Genomic DNA, 22,998 nt, shown 5'->3' on the forward strand with positions numbered 1-22,998 from the left:
AGGAGCCAACAGCAGCTCTCCGGTCCTTCTGTGATCAGAGAAAGCACTTGGGAGTGGGGAGACACGGGCCCTCCTACCCCTGCCCCTGTCTGTGTCTGAGCCTCAGGACTAAGGCCTGGGGGTGCTGGAGAGGATGAGGCCCTGATGGGTCTGAAGAGCGTGCAGGGAGCTGGAGGGCGGGGAGCACTTCTGCTCCCTGCACCATGGCTGGTGCTGCAGTTTACAGCCAGGAACCTAATTTATAAGCTATTTTTACTGCTGTTGTCAAACAGCCACAAACCAAAGAAATAAAGTAGCCAGAGGAACAATGTCTCCCCTCCACCTTGGCCCTCCCAGCCTGTCTGCTGTGTCAGGTCCTCTGTCTCCAAGGCTGGAGAGCTGAGGTCCTCTGGTGACAGATCTTCCAAAGTGATTCCCTTGGGGCCCTGAGAGGGTGGGAGACATATTTAAGGAAGCTAGTGGGGAAACCAAAGCCAACTGCATGGGACAGCCAGTTGGGAAACTCCCAGGATCCCTCCAGAGAAAGGGGCACAGGTCCAAACTTTGCTGTCTCCTAGCCAGGCATACCTGGAAACTGCTCTTGAGCCCATGCGGCTACCTCACCAGCTTCTCCCTGGTGCCAAGGGGAGAAGGGCCAATGATGATGTCTGGCAGAAGGAAGGTAGCGATGGTCACTCTGGGGCTCTATCCCATTCAGGGGACAGCCCAGCCATCCCCCTGCTCACCCACAGCCCCCATGGTCCCTACCACACTGTCAGCACCTGATGGCCAGATCAGCACTTGATGGTATGGTGCTGTTCCCTTGTGGGGAATGGTGTATGAGTCATGTCTTCTACACCATGATACCTCAGGGCGCTTTGGTCTCCCCTTTCTCATCACTCGTGGGCCAGTCCACAGTAAGCCGGTGATCAATAAATACACAGGGAGTGAACTGAGCGATTCTGGAAAGAAAAGGTGGGCAAGAGCATTGCCCCTGAAGAAGGTAGCAGGCAGGCATGAGGGTGCTGAGTGTGGAGTGTGAGGGAACCACCCAGGGAAGAGCTAGGAATGACCCCAGGGACTCCCACCGACACGGCCATGGACTCTTGAGGAGAAGTTGGCCATTTCCAACAGTCACTCTTCTATATTCCACTTCCATGGTGGGCCTTGAACATAGATGTGTTTGGTCAGGTGCTGAGAGCTCCAAAAGTTCTCTGCAGCGACAAATGTCAAGCACAGCCTCCCATTAATCATGCTGGAGGAACACGGAGCAGAGTGGTGGCCTCTCCCAGGGCCTCCAGGAATGCATCATGGAGGAGGCAACACTTTGAGTAGAGTATAGAAGACTGAGTTTCCTGGCTACAGAACAGGAGACAGCTATTTCAAATCATGAAAAGCAAGGTGGGTCATGGCCACTCAGTTGCTGAATCCTATTTGCCCACCACAGATAACCAGCTCCTTCCACAGCTCAAGGTCAAGACCACTCTCTCTACATAGCCACCCAAACCACAAGCTCACCTAGAGCCATTCAGAAATCCCTCTCCTTAGCACTGCCAGCCTAAGCAACTCTCCTCTCTGCCTTCTTTATCCCAGACACAGATGGATGACAGAATCCCCTCTTCTTTTTCCTCTTGTCCCAGCCTGGGCATCCCTCTGCCAATGGCAACTGCACTTGGTGTCACCCATCTCCCTTCGTTACAACCCTTCATGCTTAACCAGAGAAATGGTCAAGAGTGCAGCTCACTTATCTAATATACACCAGGTCTAACATTGGTCTAATACAGCCAGGAACTTGCCTCTCTAAGACCTCCTAAGCTTGGACCAGGGTGAGATGTGAGTGCAACTGCCCTGCGGGATAAGGGAATAACTAAAAATCTAAAGTGCCTGGAAAAAACTAGTCCTTGCTAGACTTGTGTCCTACACCTCAATGTCAATTTGTTTGCAAGCAATAAGTCCCCCACCTCTCTTCTATCCATCCACCACAGCCTCTGTTAGTCAAATATCCATTCAACAACCACATATGGGTCCACTCCGTGTAAGGAGAATGATAGATGCTAGGGAAGTAACCTTGACTGATATTTAGTCTCTGCCCTTGAGGAGTTCACAGTTGAGTAGAAAATCATGACACAATGGTCAAGAGTGGTATCAAAAACCACCTATCTGAACCATCTCATTACAAGAACATTGGGAAAGATTAAATGACTTGCAACATCAGAGAACAACACTGCAGCGAAGGAGCTGGACCATTGTACTCTTCCCAGAATCATATTGTAACATGCATGGATTTGTTATCCATGCATATTGTAACATCCATGGACCTGGCCTTGACTCCTGGCACTGCCATTTTCTAGCTGTGTGACGTTTAGAATGTTACCCAACATGTCTGAGTCTTAGTTTCTTCCTATATAAAACAAGGCGAGCAATGCCTTGCTTACAGGATTAGAATAAGGATCAGGGTGGCCGGGCGTGGTGGCTCACGCCTGTAATCCCAGCACTTTGGGAGACCGAGGCGGGGGATTACCTGAGTTCAGGAGTTCAAAACCATCCTGGCCAATATGGTGAAACCCAGTCTCTACTAAAAATACAAAAATTAGCCGGGTGTGGTGGTGCACACCTGTAGTCCCAGCTACTTGGGAGGCTGAGGCAGGAGAATTTCTTGAACCCAGAAGGCAGAGATTGCAGTGAGCTGAGATCGTGCCACTACACTCTAGCCTGGGTGACAGAGTGAAACTCCATCTTGGGAAAAAAAAAAAAGAAGAAGGATCAGGGTAAGATGCTGGAAAGTGCCGCACAACATAATGAATTCAGTAGGTAGCTTACAGGAGTGGTTGTGGCAGAAGGAAGGGTAATGATAATAGCAAACAAGACTCTGTGTCAGAGGCTCCACATGTACTTTCTCACATCACGCCTCTGAAGCAGGCACTTTTCATTTTTAGGACAGTTGAAGAAAATGAATCAGAGAATGCAAGGAACTTGCCTAAGGTTACCCAGCTAAGAGGTGGGGAGAGGCACCACCGTGGGTCCCACATGCGGTCCTGTCTGTGGCTCTGCTGGCCTGCTCTGACTCTCAACCTATAAACATGTATGGAGTCCCTGAGGTTTACAAGCACTCTGGGGATATGTAGCAGAACACTGTAAAATCCTGGCCCTCAAGGTTCACAGGGAGTTGAAGTAGTCAGGGAAGGCTTCAGAGAGGAAGCAGGGACTCCACATGGGCCTTGAAGAATGTAAATATTATAGAAAAATGGGGAGATACAGATAGACATTCTCACAGATAGAAACGGCATGAGCCAAGGACCAGAGGCAGGATTAGTGCCAGTATAAAGAGGTTTGTTTTCTCTTTTTTATTGTTGTTGTTTTGTAGAAATGGAGTCTCGCTATGTTGCCCAGGCTGGTCTCAACTCCTGGCCTTAATTGATCCTCCTGCCTCAGCCTCCCAAAGTGCTGGGATTGCAGCCATGAGCAACTATGAGAGGGTTTTTTGGTTTTTGATTTTCAGACGTTTCACTTTGTTGCCCAGGCTGGAGTGCAGTGGTGTGATGTTGGCTCAATACAACCTTCGCCTCCTGGGCTCAATCGATCCTCAACCTCAGCCTCCCAAGTAGCTGGGACCACAAGTGTGCACCACCATGCCTGGCTGATTTTTGTATTTTGTGTAGAGATGGGGTTTCACCACATTGCCCAGGCTAGTCTCCGCCTGCCTTAACCTCCCAAAGTGCTGGGATTACAGGTGTGAGCCACCATGCCCTGCCAGGAGAGGGGTTCTTGAGTACATTTACATATCATCTTTTCATTCACTCATTCATCTCTTTACCCATTCAACACATATCTCTTGAGCACCTACTATTTGTCAGGCATTGTTCTAAACCTTGGGAATAGATAAACAAGGATGCAGCTCTCAACTCAGTCTAGTTAGCAAAACAGTGCAATGCGAAAATGTTAGGGTAGACAATATAGGGTGGTAGGGGACCCAGAGGAAGGGCTCTTGATCTATCCCTGTGGAGTCTGGCAGGGTTTCCTAGAGGAAGTGGTGTCTAAGCTGAAACATGAGGGACACATATACGGAATGATTTCAAAACATTCATACTCAACTATCATTATGATCAGCATTGTCAAAATCACTTGCATTTATTGAGGCCTCACTAAATGCCAGGGACCAGATTAGGTACTTTATATATATTCTCTTCTAATACTCATGACAACCCTATCAGGTAGATGCATGCTATTCATTACGCCTATTTAAAGATAAAGAAATGGAAGTAAAGAGTGTTTACAAGACTTGCCCAAAGTCACATGGCCAGGAAGTGGCAGGGTCAGGGCTCAAACAAGGTCAGATGGGCCTTATCCTTTGTGTCCTTAGCCGCTTGCCAGGCTAGATGGCAGAGAGAAGCATGCTCAGGCCCATCAGGTGAGTGTGAGTGTGAGTGTGTGTGTGTGTGTGTGTGTGTGTGCTGGGTGTTTAACCCATCAGGGGATGTTTCCAGTGTGCCCACAATACTCCTCAGTGTCATACCAACTGTCCACACCCTCAGCAGCTCAGCCTTCCTGCCCCTGGGCAGGGGTAATCCTTCAGAGTATAAACTCAGTGCTTCAAAATGCCAGAGCATCGAAAGACAAAGCAGCTCCCAGAAGGCCAAGGACATCTTTTTCTTGAGCTTCTCCTACCCCTCAACCCCTCCTGAAGAATTGGCCCATGGGAAGTAGAGAGTGGGGCATGGATTCCAAGTTTTTGCCAGGGAAGCTGAGGTAGAATCCCACATCCTGTTGTCACCAAACTCTCCCAGTTAACAAACCAGAACTGCCCACTGGAAATAAACTTCTGGAACTTGTACTCCAAGAGAGACAGCATGAAGTTGCATGCTTGGTTGCAGACCTTTTCTGTCCTAAATCACTGTGGGGTCTGTCCAGGTAAGTCTAGTCTGTTTGAAAGGAGATAGGAAAAAGAGTGAGACGCTCTCCTGGCTGATTGTCTACCTTCCTGGAGCCCCACAAGATCAGGATTCAAAAGATAGGGGTGAGGGCCGGGTGTGGTGGCTCAAGCCTGTAATCCCAGCACTTTGAGAGGCTGAGGAGGGTGGATCATGAGGTCAGGAGATTGAGACCGTCCTGGCTAACACGGTGAAACCCCGTCTCTACTAAAAATACAAAAAATTAGCCGGGCGTGTTGTCAGGCGCCTGTAGTCCCAGCTACTCTGGAGGCTGAGGCAAGACAATAGCGTGAACCCGGGAGGTGGAGCTTGCAGTGAGCCAAGATCGGGCCACTGCACTCCAGCCTGGGTGACAGAGTGAGACTCCATCTCAAAAAAAAAAAAAAAAAAAAAAGTTGGGGGTGGGCCTAGATGGTGATGCACAGGGCCAAAGTGTGATGGAATAGGAAAAAGCCTATGTCTTTCTCTTCCAGACATTTGGGCAGAAAAGTGAGAGTTCTGAGCTCCTAGGTTGTTCCTGGGTTGTAGGGAGGGGATGAGGGTGATTGAATGAAGCAAGCCTTGGAATGGCTCTTTCAGCGCCTAGGGCAGGGAGGATTATATACTCCCTGCCAACTGCAGGGCCAAGCCTGGCATCACCAGGAGCGCGTCATGGGATCAAGGAACGCAGACTTGGCCCAAAAACAAAGCAGCAGCAGAAGGCAAGTCCTATAGTAATTGAATTCAGGATCTTCCTTAAACTTGAAGGTGAAGCTGATTAGGCTTAGGATAAACAAATAAGCAAAATAAGTTTATAGTTCTACTTCACAGGGTAGATAATCCACTTAGAATACAATACCCCAAGAGGAGGCAGGAGTCGGAAATATACAGGGCTCCCAAATGAGATTATGATGACTTGGGGAAAATGGATTCATTGTAGGTTAGGAGAAGTAAAGCATTTTAGCTATATTCTTAATATTTGAGAATGCCAGAAGAATCTGGCTCTTCTGAAACCACCCCGAACGTCATGCCAAGACCAAGGCAGACTGGGGGCTGACAAACAGTGGGAATATAAAAGCTGAAGTTTCTTTTTTAAAAAACATTTATTTTGAAACGATTATAGATTCATAGGAAGTTGCAAAATAGTAGAGAGCAGTCCCACGTACCCTTCACCCAATTTTCCCCACCAGTAATATCTTACATAACTACAGTAAAATATACCATATTATATTGAGAAATATAATTTATTCATTTCATTGGTTAAAATATCAAAAGCAGCAAAGGGACATTTGAACTGAATCTGTCCTCACAGGGTTAACAAGAATTCTGGACAGAAATAGAGTTATAATTAAACATTAATCAGGCTGCACTTTGATCCACTTCATTGTAACCAAAAGTCGTGCAACACGGGATACTGACCACTTGCATCCCCGTCGTTCCCATAGATGGAATTTCTGATGTTAGATTCACTCAGCTTTTGTTTAAGAATTGCTCAAGATGTTTTTCAGATACCAAATTCCAGTGAAACAGCTGGTGTCAGTCAGTTTGAAGACCCCCACCGAGGAACAGACTCATCCCAAGAATACAATTTCTTTATCTCCCTGTCCCATGACTTCACTCTGTATTCTGTGACCAGTCAACAATCCCCACTTTGGCTCACTCCAAAACCCTTAAAAACCCTAGCCCTGGACTCCTTGGGGAGATGGATTTGAGGTTTTCTCCTATCTCCTCATTCGGTGTCCCCAAGATTAAATTTCTTTCTCAGCTGCAGCCTGGTGTCTCAGCATATTGACTTGCCACACACATCGGGCCACGGACCTGTTACAGTTACAATACAATCTACAGATCTCATTCAGATTTTGCTGGTTTTAAAGAACTCAATTGTGTATGTGTGTGTGTGTGCGCGCGCGCGTGCGCGCGTGTGTGTGTTTAGTTCCATGCAATTTTACCACGTGTGAAGATTCATGTAATCACGCCATAATCAAGACACGGAACTGTTCCATTCACAAAGATCCCTCACGCTCTCCTTTTATAGTCACATCATATCCTTCATCCCCAAGCCCTGGAAACCACTCATCTGTTCTCCATCTGTGTAATTTTGTCATTTTGAGAATGTCTTATGAATGGAGTCATGCAGTACCTTTGAAATTACCTTTTCTTCACTCAACACAATGCCCTTGAGATCTATCCAAGTTGTTGCATGTATCAATAGTTCATTCCTTTTTGTTGTTGAATAGTATCCAGTGGCAAGATGTACCACAATTTGTCTAATCATTCAACCATTGAATGACATTTGGGTTGTTTCCAACTTGGGGCCATTACAAATAAAACTGCTATGAACCATCATGTACAGGTTTTTGTGTGGACATGTGTTCATTTCTTTGGGCAAATGTTTAGTAAGGTGATTGCTGGATCATATGGGTAAGTATATGTTAAGTTTTTAAGAAACGGCAGTTGGGGGTAAATGGACAGTTAGGAACATCTGGGAACCATGGCAGGGGGTCTCCATTGCAGGGTCAGAGGTGTCCATTAAGTCTCGGCTGGGGCCTGGCTGGGAAGGGAACAGATAATGATCACCCTAGAGAGACTGAGACTGCAGCTGACACAGCTGGGACATGACCAAAGGCAATTGGAAGGAAGAGCTATCTGAACTCCAAAGCTATTCAAAGCAACCTACGGAGAACTCAGAAACAAATTTTAATCAGCAGAGTGACACTGGCCTCCAATAAACCTCTAACCATGCTAGAAAGATAGGCTGCCCAGAATGATTCTCAAGCCATAATAGTGTACTGGTAAATCAGAGCCTTGTACACAAACAGCGCAATCAAAGAGGCTTAGTTGTTCACTAAGGAGTTTTGTGGTCCGGCCCCAGCCTCCCTCAGGCTCTGTGTCATGTGACTGGAGGGGCTGCCAAGTGGAGGACACCAGCTCATTCCCTCATTCCCTCAATAAACATTTGCTGAGGCCCTACTATGTGCACAGGCCTCGGACCAAAACAAAAGAAGCCAGTATCTAAACAGGTGGTCACATTTAGAGGTGAATCATAAGTTGTGCCAATCAGGATGTTGAGGACTTTGGTCTTGTGAAGTCCTAGGATACCTTAGGAAAATTACCATCCCACCAGCTAGAGCTTCTTAACACAGAGCAGGTTATAGGGCATGTGGATGAGGCAGGGTGTCAAGGCCTTAGGAACAATGGCTAATACTGAGCACCTTGTCAGGTGCCAGGTGCCTGCCCTGTGCCAGGCACAGCACAATAGTTTAAAAGGGTAAAATTTATGCAACATTTGTTTGTTGAATTTCCTACTATGTGCCAGAATAACCAAAGAAGACTCTGATTTCACAGAATAGGGAGAGCTACTTGGACAAGAGACAAAAGGGTGCTTTAATAGTCCCAGCCCTAGATGGCCAATGCTTTCTTGATTTCCTGTGCTAGAGATTAAGGCAGCCATTCAGCAATTCTCCAGTAGGGAGGGGTGAGGGAGCTGAATCTCCAATTTGGGATTTAAGTAGAGTTTGAAAAAGCATATTCAACATGATGCTATAATTCTATATTTGAAATTAGTATTAAAATAAAATAAAAAGTATTTTAATTTAATTTTTATAATAAAAACTAGAGTAAGTCAGGCTTGATAAAATGGTCTTAGCTAGTGCAGGGATATAGAAAAGAACCAACTCTCAATTGAGGACAAATTCTGGAGCAAAATGCAGTAGAATCCCCAAAAGTATGTATAGTGTTTTTGTTTATTACAAAGAAAGTTTGAGTGAAAAGAAAAAAAGATTTTAAATATTGTATTAGGGGGGTTATCATAATCACCTGGCCCTATGCACTTTCTCAAATGACAGACCCTCTCCCATGCAAAGTCAGAAAGTGCAACCTTCGGAACACCAGTCAGGGGGCCTTAGATGCCTCTCTCCTCATCTGTCTTTGAAATGCTGTCTCCTTCCTCCAAGAAGTCTTTTGTGAGTGTCAGGTTGTTCTGCTATTCTCTGAAGGTCATGCTAGGAAGAAAGCTCCCCTTGCTTTGGAAACTGCCTGGAGCCAGACCTGGCTGAAAACTTCCCCGTGTTGGTGGATTTGTCAGGGGGTCGGCCTGGGCAGTAGGGGTCCCTCAGCATGAAGCATTCCCTTCGCCAAATGCGGTAGTAGGAGAGCAGGAAGTAGGCAGCAGGAGACCACAGGGTCTCCATCCTGAAGCACCCACTAAACAGCATCTGGCAGCCCCTAAAATGTTCTAAACCTCAATCAGTGGAAAAGGAGCAAGATCAGCTTCTTCTCTTTGTCCTTAAGAAAAAAAAGATACATTCCAGATAATTTCACCGTGATGAAAGAGGAAGAAGCGCTGAAGTAGCAAAGGAAATAAATTAACGCCATCTCAGCTAAAATCACACACAATTAAAACCTGGATCTGAATGTACTTTCCTGTTCAGAGAGAGCAGCTTGAAAATGACATGCATTAGTCATTCACTCCAGCCACCCGACTCAATGTATGGGGATGCCACACCATCTCTGATGGCAGGGCCGCGGGAAGGAGAGGGGAAGGGTTCCTGACCCCGGTCTTCAGCTTTCTGTTCCCTCTTCTGGGGTCTGAAAATCCCACTCCTCCATAGCAGAGGTATCCGAGTGAGCCAGATAAGCCAGGTGGGAAGAGACCTCTCTCCAGTGGCCACTTCACCATCTTCCCTTCATGTTGGGACATGCCAAGGGAGAGGTTTGGGTCTGGGGTCCGGGAAGGGATTTGGTCCGAGAGCCACTTATGCGGACAGTCACAGCAATGGCGGAGCTCCTGCCCACTCTGCCCAGGGTCATGGCCTGCACGGAGGCTACCCAGCATTTTGCGGGTCACCCCCTCATCTCCTGCCTTCAGACAGTCAGTCTCCCTCAGCTCAGGGAGATGGGAGTTTTTCTCTTCTTTCTCCTACTGTTTTTCTTCCTCTTCTCTTTTAATTTTTCTTCTTTTCGCGGGGGGTGGGGGGGGGAAAGAACAATCTTCTGCAAAGGAGACGGATTAATGTGACTGAAGAAAAGAAGATAGAAAAGACCACGAATCAAAAGGTCCCCAGGTGCTGACATACTGAGGCCAGTGACCAGTGACGGGCTCTTCTTCATGTTCCCTGAGGGTAAAATAGGAAGGAATGTGGTTGGTGGCAGGAGAAGCAATAAGAATAAAATATAAGGATGAGCTTTCTGACAGTCAAGATTTTAATCCCTTTGACAAGTGACTCTTGGGGATATGGGATCTCTTTTCCATGAAAGGCAGGAGAGTTGTGGAAGGAAAATGAAGGGAAAAAACAAAAACAGAAACAAAACCAGTGGACTCAGCATCAGAGGACATGGGCCTGAGGCTTGTTCTGGCCTCTTCCTGGCTGGGGGAATAGGCACTGTGAGCCTCATCAGGACCGGATGAGGCAACACGGACCGCTCCCAGCACAGACTCAGGGACTCAGGGTCAGGTTTACCCAAGTTGCTTATCATACAGGCCAGCTCCTATGGACAGGAGAATGGGCCAAGCTGACCTCTGCCTGAAGAGCCACTTCATCTAGCAACAAGACTGTCTCCAGGCCACACCTCCCTCAGCTCTCTCTCTCTCTCTGTCTCTCTCTCCCTCTCTCTCTCTCTCTCGGACAAAGTCAGACCCAAAGCACCCAATCAACAATGCTGTTTGATCCAGGACATAACACTGATTCCCCCTGCCCTGAGCACTCCTGGATGGGGATCCCCACTCAGCAGGTAGGGGCTGGTAGGGGCAGTGGGTAGATGAGAGACTTCCTTCCCATGCAGGTACAGTCTATGGGAAGTCTGCCATGAGCAAGGCCCTCCAGCGGGCACTCTAGGGAAATAGCAATGAATGATACAGTTCTTTGGGAGAATTTATCATTTAATAGAGAGGGAGGATACCCAGAGAAAGTAACTTTTCAGGCAAAATGCAAATGATTGCAAATAAACATAAAGTGGCATAAACCAAGACTATTCCTGCAGAAGGGAAGTGGAGTGGCGTGACCAGAATCAAGAGTGAATGGGGGAAAGCTTTCTGGAAGGAGCTGAATTTTCTCCACGGTTTACAGTGTTCCTCCAAGTACGGTCTTCGGACCACCTGCATCAGAATCCCTTGGGGAGAAGGTCAAAAATGCAGTTCGTGAGCCCCACTTGAGACCTACTGGGTAAAACCCAGGAATCTGTATTTTAATCAATTCCCCAAGTGGTTCTTCTGCACACACAGTTTCAGAAACACTAGTTTAGACAGAAAAAAATAGACCCATGGAGTAGCTGCTGGGAAAGACCTTAGGAAAGATCTTTAGACATCCCCATGAGCTCTGAGATCTATGTTGGAATTAATCCAAATATTGGAAATAAGACCACAAAGACTTCCTTCTCTGACAGAAAATAAGAAGGAAAATATAGAGGTCGGAGACAGTACAAAGAGAAAAGAACAGGATTAGGATACATGAAGTCACAGTTTCTCTGTCCTGTGAACCATTTCTGAAGTGAAATGTTCAGAAATGAATAGAATCTGATTACAAAAGAAGACAATCAACAGAAATAAAAAGGCTGGATTTGGGCAAATATGTTATTCTTACCATATGGGATACCCCATGTGTATTTTATTTGCAGGCTCTGGAAATAAATAACCAAGGCTTGATAGTGACATCTGGAAAGATATACGTTGAACACCATGACTCAGCACACACACGTGTTTACATGAAAAAAAAAGTATTCATGAAATATGTCCTGTTTCATTTTCATTTCAACAAAAAATTTTTTTCATTTTTTTTTTTGAGGTGGAGTCTCACTCTGTTGCCCAGGCTGGAGTGCAGCAGCGAGATCTCGACTTATTGCCACCTCTGCCTCCTGGGTTCAAGTGATTCTCCTGCCTCAGCCTCCTGAGTAGCTGGGATTACAGACGGGCGCCACCACACCCAGCTGATTTTTGTATTTTTAGTAGAGACGGGGTTTCACCATGTTGGCCAGGCTGGTCTCCAACTCCTGACCTCATTATCCACCCGCCTTGGCCTCCCAAAGCTCTGGGATAACAGGTGTGAGTCACCACACCCGGCCTTTTTTCATTTTTTAAAAAAAGTGCTTGCTGCAACCCACTGATGGGTCTCTACCTGCAATTTGAAAACCAATAAAGCAGAAGGGAGGTGTGGGTGATGGGCACTTGGGGACAAAGTCTTCTTGACAGCCTATGATGGGTCTCAGTGAGGTGGGTCAAAAGTCAACTCAAAAGATGCTTGAGAGTCCCTGGGACTGACCTCTCAGGAAGCCTAACTATTTTGTCCTGCCTTCAAGCATCTTCTCAAGATTTTCCTCCTCCAGAAAGACTTTCTAGATCAGCACTCCAAATGGCATTCCAACTTCAGCTCTTAGAGCCCTCTCAAGTGTCCCCCAGTCTTGGTGTATGCGTGGCAGCCCTTAACTGAAAAGTCATGCACTTCAGAGTAGGCCAGATATACTTGCAAGTGGTGCTGGCTGGCTGGTCTGTTTTCAGATGTGCCATGGGGCACAAAACCCTTGTCCCCCAGCTTCAGACCTCTGAGGCCTCCTTTTTGCCCATACAGGTTCTGAATGGGGGAAGGGTGGTCACTCCAGTCCTTCCCATGGTCCCTTCTACCTAAAGCATTTCCTTCAGGAATCTTCTGAATATGTTAAACAGAAGAGGATTTGGTTATTGCCCAGTTTAACTGTTTTAGATACTCAAATCCAATTTAAGAAATACAGAGTACACTTTGGGAGGCCGAGGTGGGCAGATCACGAGGTCGAGACCAGGCTGGTCAACATGGTGAAACCCCGTCTCTACTAAAAATACAAAAATTAGTTGGACGTGGTGGCAGGTGCCTATAATCCCAGTTACTTGGGAGGCTGAGGCAAAAGAACTCTGCTTGAGCCCGGGAGGCGGAGGTTGCAGTGAGCCGAGATCGTGCCACCGCACTCCAGCCTGGGTGACAGAGCAAGACTCCATCTCAGGGAAAAAAAAAGAAAAGAAAAAGAAATACAGGGCCGGGTGTGGTGGCTCATACCTGTAATTCCAGCACTTTGGGAGGCTGAGGCAGGTGGATCACTTGAGGTCAGGAGTTCGAGAGCTGCCTGGCCAACATAGTGAAACCCCGTTTCTACTAAAAATGCAAAAATTAGCTGGGCATGGTGGCGCGTGCCTGTAGTCCCAGCTATTCAAGAAGCTGAGGCAGGAAAATCGCTTGAAACTGGGAGGTGGAGGTTGTAGTGAACCAAGATCTTGCCACTGTACTCCAGCCTGGGTGGCAGAGCGAGACTCCATCTTAAAAAAAAACAGAGTAGAGGTGTATCATTTATGGTTGATTAAATATGGTGTCTGTGGTGTTTGTGCTTATGCCTATAAAAAGTTGGGCACCGGGACATTGGTGAGGAATGTAATTTTTATGATCACATTGTTTCTGGGCAAAAACAGGTTCAACCTACATCATTTTTACCTGCAGTGCCTTTTCCAGGAATATAATCCAAGATAAATTTGAAGACTCCCTGCAGTTCCACACAGCTCTGCCATCTGCAATGTGTGTCTCTCTGCCTTTGCGGTTTTCTGTGTTCCAAGGGTGTCTGTGGATCCTGGGAGCTCCCAGAGGGCAGGGGTCAGGGAAGATCCCAGTTCTGTGGGGCCGTCTTAAGAAAAAACCAGCAAAATTCCAAATACAAAATTAGGTACAACAGTGATATTTACTTACGGCCAGCAAGAAGATAACAATTTACATGAGCCTTGGACATTCAGGGTCCCTTTCTCCTGACATTTCTTCATTCCATTTACCAGAAATCCTTACATAAAAATGCTTCCTGTTCGTAAACTGGCTTCCCCTCTTCACCTAGGACACTCTACAGTTCCCAGCTCTCATAGCCCACCCTCTCCCCACCATCCTGCAAGTCAAGAAGCCCTAAAACTTGAGCTTCATTTCCTTCACCTCTGCCTCTGCCTTCACTTGTTCTCTAATAGCCCAGAGAACAAACAAGGCTCTGCACATGGGGAGCCCGGGCAGGGGACGGTCAGAGAGCAATGGGCACCCCCAGGCCAGTCTGTCTCACAGTGAGGTCATCCAACCACCTGAATCAGAATCCCCTGGATGGTTTATCTGAAATGCAGACTCTGAGAACTACAGAATCTGACTCTGGGGTAGGACCTCAGCACCTGCATTGGCCCACACTCACCAGGTGATTCCAAGGACCACTGCTCTAGTGCCTTACTCTCTGCCTAGTTGGATCACTGGTGGGGGACAACAGTCCTCATTGAATCCCCAGACCCCACCCCATATCTCCCAAGGAGGCTGAGCAGAGGCTGCACACAACACAGTGTCGTGTGTGTGGAGGGTCCACTGAGGGACCCTCAGTGACCCATGCCACATCCCAGGCCTCCCTTCTCTGATTCAGCTCATGTGCCAGGCACCAGTAGGAGCCATCCCCTCCTCACAGCCCCCACCACACAAACAGCATCCCCACGAGTTCCATATCCTGACCCCTATATGAGAGAGCCACCTGGAATTGAGCTAAGGATCATTTCTAGCAGCATGTAATCCCTGCATCCCTCTCCCAAGACACTCTGATGTCACAGAGTTCCAGGCTTCCTGGTGGGAAATAATGCATGGCCAAGCCCAGAAATTAAATTTGGAGGGTGAAAGGTCAATAACAGGGCCATTAAATCCTCTGGGTAATTACCTAAGAGCTTCCAAAGGACCGTGAATTGGGGCAGCTTTTCCCAGGAAAGTATGAGACTCAGAATGGCAGCAATGGGAGCAGGGTTGGGAGAAAAATGTCAACCACATACCATGCACCAGCCACTGTGCTCATGCCAGCCATATAGTCCCTGTAACATCTCACAGCAACCTATAAGTATGAATCCATTCCATTATTGCTATCTTCATCCTAAAGAAGTGCTAGGGAGACTTGGCTTGGTGTTTGGACTCTGTCATTTGAGGACCCTGGATTCCCGTCTTAGCTCTGTTATATACTGGTTAGGTAAACACTGAACCTTGTTTTTCTCCTATCACTAGAGTCCTAGTATTGGTCAAATTTTTGATGAGATGATGCATAAATGTGCTAGCACCTTGTCTTGCATGTAGTAGGTGCTCAATAAATGTTAACTGCTATTACTTGAATTAATATCGTTACTCAGGAAAGAATCAGAGCTAGGGAAGTTCAATACTTTTCCTGAAGCAAGACAGAGTAAATGGACAAGTAGAGTTCCAAATCCAAATCTTTCCAGCTCTAAAAGCTACACTCTTTCTCCAATCTCATTGGGTTCTAAGACGTTTGGAGTCAGCTCAAGATAAGCCTTCCCCTATTTTCTTCTCACAGCTGATGAAATTCCCTTATGCCTCATCTAGTACATCTCACAGGCTTTGCCACTCAGGATCAACCACTTAGTGAACGTTACTTGCATTTATCCCATTTATTATTTCAATAATCAGTTATTGGACATCTACTATAAAGGACTGGTCTTATCTTATTAAGGTGTAAGACAGTCGTAGGCTCCAGAAGCTTACCCTCTGGTTAGGAGATAAGACACATGAGTATGCATAGTTATTGGGAAGCTGGGGTGCTGACATGAGTGCTCTCTCTGGTCGTGCAGTTGGTAAAGGACTGCTAAAATGTCCTCCTTTTCACCATCAGCCTGTCTACATTGACATTGGCCCTTAGACTGGAAAGGTGGCTCCAGTGACTTGACAAGGGACTCAAATGCTCAGGCTAAAAGCTTGGAGTCAAGTTTTGACCCCTTTCAATCAGTCAGTCTTACAGTTCTGCCAAGTCTTCTTTACAAAGGCCCATGCATTTACTCTATTCTCACTGCTCCCCTCCTCCTAGATTCCTGCAACAGCTACCTCAATAGTCTCCCATCCTCCTGCCTCTTTCATCCCAAATCACCTGAGGATGGGTCCACAGATAAACTGCTGAGCCTGGCAATTCAGGCCCTTCATCAGCTGCTCCCACCCTGTATACTCAATGCGGCATTGTCGCACTGTGAAAATGAGGTCTCACATTCTGCCTACAGATTTTGGGCTACTGCCTTAAACGACCTGGGCCTCCATCCCCCGGTCTGTTAAAAGGGGATATTAGTCAACTCAGAGTCTAAGATGAGAGAGATGAGAAAAGGCTGGCATCTAATAGTAGCTCTATAATTTTCCTCCCTTGCCCCCTACCCTCCAGACAACCCATTCTACTCTGCTTGTCTCCACTTTCCTGCCTTTGCTGGTCCCCATATTCTCTTCCAGTTCAAATCCTATCCCTCCAACTACGCTCAGTTGGAGACTCAGCTCTTCCGTTAAACCTTTCGTGAATAACGCTAGTCCATTAAGGTGGTTTCTTTTTGTATTTCTATGGCACTTCCATTGCCTTGAAATGTTAAAATTGGTTTCATATAGTTCCAACCTGTCACTCTGAGCTCCTTGAGGCCATTATGCTCTGTAGCAGGGGTGGAGAGTGGGAACATGGGGGTGGTTTAGTGGGAACTTAATATGTGCTCATTCAATATATGAAGGTGAGAATCCCCTCTGTGCATACAGAACTCACAGACCTTCAAGCCAACTTCACAAAAGCCACCAGGCATGGCAGTCACCACTGGCTGTACCCTTGGAAAAGACAGGGCCAGAAGCTCAAGCACTGGATGATGGCAGGCAGCCCAGGGAAGCCACTCCTCACAGGACTCCACACCTTGGCCTCCACCTCATCCATTCCCCTGTTGTTGGTTCTGCAGGCTCTGGTCCAGACCCATCAGTAGGGTGTGGCCTGCCATGGAGCCGAGTTTGTGATGTCTGTTCTGAGTGGTCCAGGCTGAAGTCCCCACCAAGGCATGGGTGTTGGGCATTGGGCCTTTGCCCTCCTCTAGTGGCCGTCACCCAGCTTTTCTAAGCCACCAGGCAGCAGCCTAGCACCCACCTTCGGCACCTTCTTACTTTCCTCCCCCAGTCTTCATGATGTCCAGCTGGCAGAGTGGGGAACCCTGAAGCCAAACCCCTGACTGGGCCCGCCAGTTCCTGACTGAAATTGACCTCCTTCATTGAGAGCCAGGATGGAATCTTCCAGAATGCTAGAGCTGCACGGCTCAGGATGCAATGCTGGAAAAGTATGACAACTAAAGGGGTCTCCCACTCCATTCTTTAGGGTGAGAGGTGCCTGGGCCCAGTGACAAATACTCACCCACCCCACTACATTCCTTAGTCCACTGTTAACTTCGGGAGGATAGCACCATGCAAAGCAAAAATGTGATCTTAGGTGCATGCTGTGACTGTGAGCTGCACCCGTCTTTACAAAGCTGCTGAATTCCCCATCTGTCCTCCTGGCCTTTGCAAGAGGGTCCGAGGCAGTATGAGAGAAGCCAACCCTTCTCTTCCCGGACCCAAGGGCTGTGCCCCTTCTCTCAGCCAAGCCTTGTGTCTCTAGGCACAAGGACAGCTCAAGCGTTAGCGTCTGGCCCCACCCAACTCCTTCCTCCCGGGTGTGTGTGCGTTAGGTAGAGGGGGCCTCTGGCCACTCAGGAGTTAAAATGGCAGCGGGACTGGAGGGGGTTGGCGTGGCATGCAGACTGGGAGGAGGCGACCGGAGTGGGCTGGGGAGGTTGGGAGAGCGGCGGAGAAGCGAGTGAGGAGGGCGAGCGCGAAGCCGGGAGGAGGGGCGCGCGTGGAGGGGGTGCCGGGCGCCGCGAGGGCCTGCTCCGGGCACCTGCGAACGCGCGGCGCTCTGAAGCAGCGCCTGGCTCTCGCCCGCCAGCCCCCGGCCACGACGCGCCCAGGGCGCGGAGAGGGGGTGGGGACGGATTGGGATTCTGCCATCGCCCTCACCGGCTGGGCCCTGGAGCCGCTCCCAGGATAACTCCACGTTGGGGAGGGCGCCCGCCGAGCCTCCCCGGCCTGTGCAGACGGCGCGCGCGGCGGGAGGGCGCGGACCAGCGTCCCCAGCCCGGCCCTGGGCGGAAGGCGAGCGGAGCGCGGCCGCGCGGGCAGCGGACGGCAGACGGTGCCCGGCGCCCACCGGGTGAGTGTGCGGCTTCGGGGCTGACCTGGGCAGCGCCGCCGCCGCCGGGGAATCGTGGACACCGAGGTCGCTGGCGTGGCCGAGGGGTACGCGGCGGGAGCGGCTGGAGCAGCCGCCTCAGAGCTCCTGGCTCCTGCCCCGGCACCGCAGTTCCGCCTGACCCGGGTGGGGGCTAGAGGAGGGCCGGCCGCTGCCTTCCGCCGAGACGCCTGCGGGGGAGCCGGAGACTTGGGAAGGGGAGGCGGCCGAGGGGCAGAGGGACGGAGGGCTGGAGAATGCCCAGAAGCGGCCAGGGAGAGGGCGCCTGGGCCTTCGCCTGGAGAGGCCAGAACCTCCCCCAAACTGTTGCTGGGTAGAGTGGGGCCCTGGAGATGTGGAGGAGCCGAGAGGTGGCAGTGAGGTTAGGGAGGGCGTGACACGGGCGGACTGGCAGGCTGGAAGCGCTCCAGAGCCTGGGGACTTTCTCCTCCTTGGAGCTCGCGAGTCTGTGCGGAGGGACAAGGTGGCCTTGGGTCTGTCTGAAGTATCTGGAACCAGGAGCTAGGCTCCTCCCGGGCTGGCTGGCTGGGGTCCGACCGCAGCCTGGGATGGGACCTTTGGGGTGGGGGATGGGCCGGCCTGGGGCTCAGCCTGGGGACTCGGTCAGGGGGAAGCGGAAACGGAAGGGTGGCTCTGAGCCCACCGCAGGACCCAGGAGACAGGATGGGCTGGCCAGCCACAGGTGGGCCGTCTGTCCTGCTGGCAAAGGGTGGCGCAGGCTCTGGCTGCCCAGCCGGCGAGCAGCCGCGGGGTGAGGGAACTGAGCTCCATCTGGGGCCGAGCGGAGAAGCTAAAGAGGTGCAGGAGACCCGGAACCTGGGGAGGGGCCCTGGGGGTAGCACTGTGCTCCCTACCCTTCCTCACCCACCCAAACGAACAGGAAGGAAAATGTCAGCTGGGCTTTGTGCTCTGTTCCTCAGGCTGCCGCAGCTCCCATCTGTTGGAACCAACGCAGCTTCTAATTGGGCGACTGGCAGGGTTGGAGGGGGTGGGCTGGGCACAGCGCTCAGTTGCCAGAGATGGACTGACAGGCCCTCTGCTTGAGAACTCCAGGACCTAGGGTGGTGAGGAGAACAGTCTCCCTAGGTCAGGGCAGTAGAGGGGACTCCCTGCCAGTTTGGTCACTGTCATAGGGAAAGATCTAGGTCTCCCCATGCACCCAGGCCAATGGCAGGCTCCGTGCCCCCCTTTCCCGCCAGTCTAGGATGGGCTTTGGCCCAGCGTTTTGTCCCTGAATAAGAACGCCAGGAGCTCCTCCCATTGCCCACTGCTTCTTAAAGATCCCTTCAAAAAAGAGCACTGGGCATGGAGGGTAGAGGTGGGCTCTGCACTGGGCACTGGAGCCCCCTTGCCTTTGGGCCCTGTGGCTACCAGAAAAAGCCACATGTGGGTGGCCTGACCCACTTTCCTGGCCAGGTGCTGTTGTGGCGAAACGATGGAAACAGAAGGGCAGAGCTAGGGGTCTGAGCCTCCTAGGCCTTCTTCCTTCCCCTGTGCTGACTCAGGCTTCTCCTTCTTGCGGAGGGCTCTCTCTGGACCTGGGATGGGTCCTCATTATTTGCAAAGCATGGAACTAAAGGCCTCAGTGCCTGGGAGATTGAGGTCTGCCCAGGGTCTGGCACCTAGGAACACCCCCAAATCCACACCCTCTCCCTAACGCAGTCTCCTCCCGGGGAAACACCGAGTGGCAGTAAGATCTCAGAGATCTGCTAATTCCATCCAGGCTAGTACAGCAGGTTCCCTCTCTAATTCAACACAGTTCTTCCTCACTTCCCATCCTATTTTTCCTGTGCCTCCCCTCTTCCTCCTCCCCCTCATCCTCCTCTCCTTCCTTCACTCTTCACTTTCCTCCTCTAACACTCTTCACTTCCCTTTTCCCCCTCACACTGCTCTTCCTCTTCTCTCACCCTCCTCATTCTTCCCCACATATCTCCCTTTCTTCCCAGGCTCTGTCTCCACTTTGCCCCGCTTCTCCTGTAAACTGCAGCTTAAACCGTAAGCCAGGCGTGCACGCACTCCTGCTTATCCTGCCAGTGGGAGCACATGCACTGTTGACTTTGCTGCGTCCCTTTTGCAGAGGAGCCTGGGCTGGTGGGCCTGGCAGCTGCATTTGCCTGGCCCTGGTGTCCCTTGCACCCTGTCATTTACTCACCTCCCCCTTCTACTCCCCACACCCTTATGTCATTTATTTGAAAGGAAAAGGAAACTCCATGGCTTTTTAAAAAATTTATTCATTCAACAACTGTTTCTTGAGTGCCTACTGTGTGCCTCTCATGATTTTAGAAGCTGAAGATACAGCGGTAAACAAACCTCCATGTCTCAAGATGACCACACTTGTATCTGGACTTGCCAGCTGATTAGCTCTGTTCCCACCAGGCTCGTTCAAAGACCCACAGCTTGAGGGGGCAGAGGTGAGGAACATGAACAATGCTAGTGAATTATCACACTGAGTGACCTCTAACATGCCAGGTACCGCTTAAGTCATCCTGTCCTTAGGATACTTTTCTGACCTGAAAGGATGGACCAGGTCATATCTCACCATTTATCTGGCAGCCCAGGGCTGAGTAGAAGTCTGGTGCTTCAGACAGAGAAGGGGGAAGGAATCAAATTTATTATTGAATACCTATTATGCACCAGTCTATGTGAGGAACATTACAAAAGTTATTCTGTTCAGTTGTGCTGACAACCTTCTAATGTCTGCATTACCATTGCCTGTTTCCTAGCCAAGGAAATTGAGGCCTGGAGAGGAGAAACCACTTGCTCCGGGTCATATAGATCTCCATTTTGAAATCACTTATATCTGCAGTTGATTTGGTCCTATGATATCTGTGACATCTGGTAACTTGTACACTTATACTAAGGCTTACATTCTAACCTAACTTTTCATGGGGCCTTATCTCCCAGTTAGACTATTAATATGTATAAGGATTTGCTGAACGGTTGTGTGAATAAGCTTTCTTAAGTGATCAAGGAAGGCTTCCTGAAGGAACTGGGACCCTGAATGAGGAGGCAGGGAGGGCAATGACTTTTCCTGTGTCATCCTACACAGGTATGTGACAACTTGTAGGCAGGAAGTCCCTCACCCCACACCCCACCTGCATTCAGGTAGAATTGACTCAGGGTCGGGATATAGAAGCTTGATCTATGGCCCATCTAATGAATAAATGTCACTTGTGTTCTTAATCTATATGGCTTGGACTCTTTATAAAAGCTCCAAGATAAAGGATGGGGACTAGAAGCTTTCAAGCCTACAAGGACTCCAGGGAAGGACAAGGACCATGGTTGGAGGCTTGAATGGGGCAGGAATGGGGAGAGTGACCAAGGAACAGAAGAGAAGGAAGACAAAGGCAGAAGATAAACTGAGAAACAAAAAACACTTTGGACAAAAATGAAGTAGCTAAAAAAGACAACAAAACAAAACCGAAGACAAGAGATATGCAAAAAAGACAGCAGCATGTGATTAGATTGCTGAAAGGACGAGTCAGAAAGATGCCTTTATCTGTTACTTTCCAGTGCGGGGCCTGGGTCTCCGTGGCCTACAGCTCAGAGGCTGAAATTTCACCAAGTTAGCCTCAATCAGGCATTTGCTTATTCAGTCAACCCATCTTTTCTAAGTACCTACTGTGTGCCTGGCTCTGTGCTAGGTGCAGGGGACAAAGAGACAGATCAATGTCCCTGCCTTCAAGGAGTTCACCATCAGAGTAGAGATTCTAGAGCCACACAGCTGGAGTTCAAATCCAGGCTTCACCACTTCTAGCTGGGTGACATTGAGCAGGTCACGTAACCTCTCTTCGTCTCAGTTTCCTCATCTATAAATGGGATAATAAAAGTACCTACTTCATAAAGCTGTCATGAGGACTACATGAGGTGATACATGTAATGAGCTTAGAACAGTATCTGGTATATATAGTAAGTGCTATGTAAGTAATATTATTATTGTTATTATTATTAGATGGGGGAGTCAGTCCCATAGACAATAATGAAACAAGTGTTGGACTATAGGGATAAGCAGATAAAAAGGCGACTCTCGGCCAGGCTTGGTGGTTCACACCTGTAATCCTAGGGAGGCCAAGGCGGGTGGATCACATGAGGTCAGGAGTTCAAGACCAGCCTGGCCAAAATGGTGAAACCCCATCTCTGCTAAAAATACAAAGATTAGCCGGGCATGGTGGCACACACCTGTAATCCCAGCTACTTGGGAGGCTGAGGCGGGAGAATCACTTGAACCCAGGTGGCGGAGGTTGTAGTGAGCTGAGATTACACCACTGCACTCCAGCCTGAGCAACAGAGCAAGACTCTGTCTTTAAAAAAAAAAAAAAAAAAAGTGACTCTCTGTTTGCTGTTTGCAGATTAGGAAAGGGTTGCCAAATGATGTGATATTTGGGCCAAGGCTTGAAAAGGAGTCAACCAGGCAGAGATGGTGGGTCTGGGGACACAGGTGATGAGGGTATTTGGGGCACAGGCATCGTGCATGAAAAGATACCAGGGTGTGTATGTGTTCATTGCTCTTTGTGAATGTCACCATCACCGCTGACACGTCCCCCTCAGCCTCTTTGTCTCCAGAGCTGGGAGCTGGGCTTCCAGTGGGGCTGGCTGGTCGCCCAGAACATTCCCACATGTCTTGGTGCAGGGGACCTGGTGCATCCCTGCTGGGGGTTAGCCTCATGACCTTGGGCTCCTGCACGTTCTAAGCCCGCATCAAGCAGACTCTGCTCCAAACCCAGAGCTGCTAGGCCTTGCACTCTGCCTTCTGGCACTTCCTAGGGACCTGGGAGACGCCTTGGCCTGAGGGGGCTGCCTTTTAGGAGGTGAGTTTAACCAGGTTTGGTTTGGAATTCAGTTTTTTTCTGTGTGTTTCTTGCACCCACACCTTCCCTGCTACTCAGCATTTGATGGACCTGAAGCGAGTTCCAAGATAAAGTGCAGACAGAGGGTTCCTGGGGCAATAACTGTTTCTCAGCTTCTACCTCTCACATGGTAACGACACTAATTATGATACCTAGCATTTATTGAGCATTTACTGTGTGCCAGGCACTGTGCCAACTGCTTTACCTGCATTATCCCATTAAGCTTTCAAAAGTACCCC

General features: G+C 49.2%; 1 protein-coding gene across 2 annotated transcripts in view; it reads left to right on the forward strand.

The window, feature by feature from the left end:
• The first annotated feature begins 17,333 nt into the window (after positions 1-17,333).
• The window catches only part of LRRN2 (leucine rich repeat neuronal 2), a 68,663-nt gene continuing 62,998 nt past the window's right edge, over positions 17,334-22,998 (forward strand). For both annotated transcript variants that reach the window (XM_016936946.4, XM_016936960.4), the window contains exon 1: positions 17,334-17,873. The gene's annotated coding sequence lies outside the window, so the exon portion shown is untranslated. The remainder of the gene's footprint in view (positions 17,874-22,998) is intronic.

Source organism: Pan troglodytes, chromosome 1 (assembly GCF_028858775.2).
Source record: "Pan troglodytes isolate AG18354 chromosome 1, NHGRI_mPanTro3-v2.0_pri, whole genome shotgun sequence".
Classification (NCBI taxonomy): Eukaryota; Metazoa; Chordata; class Mammalia; order Primates; family Hominidae; genus Pan; species Pan troglodytes.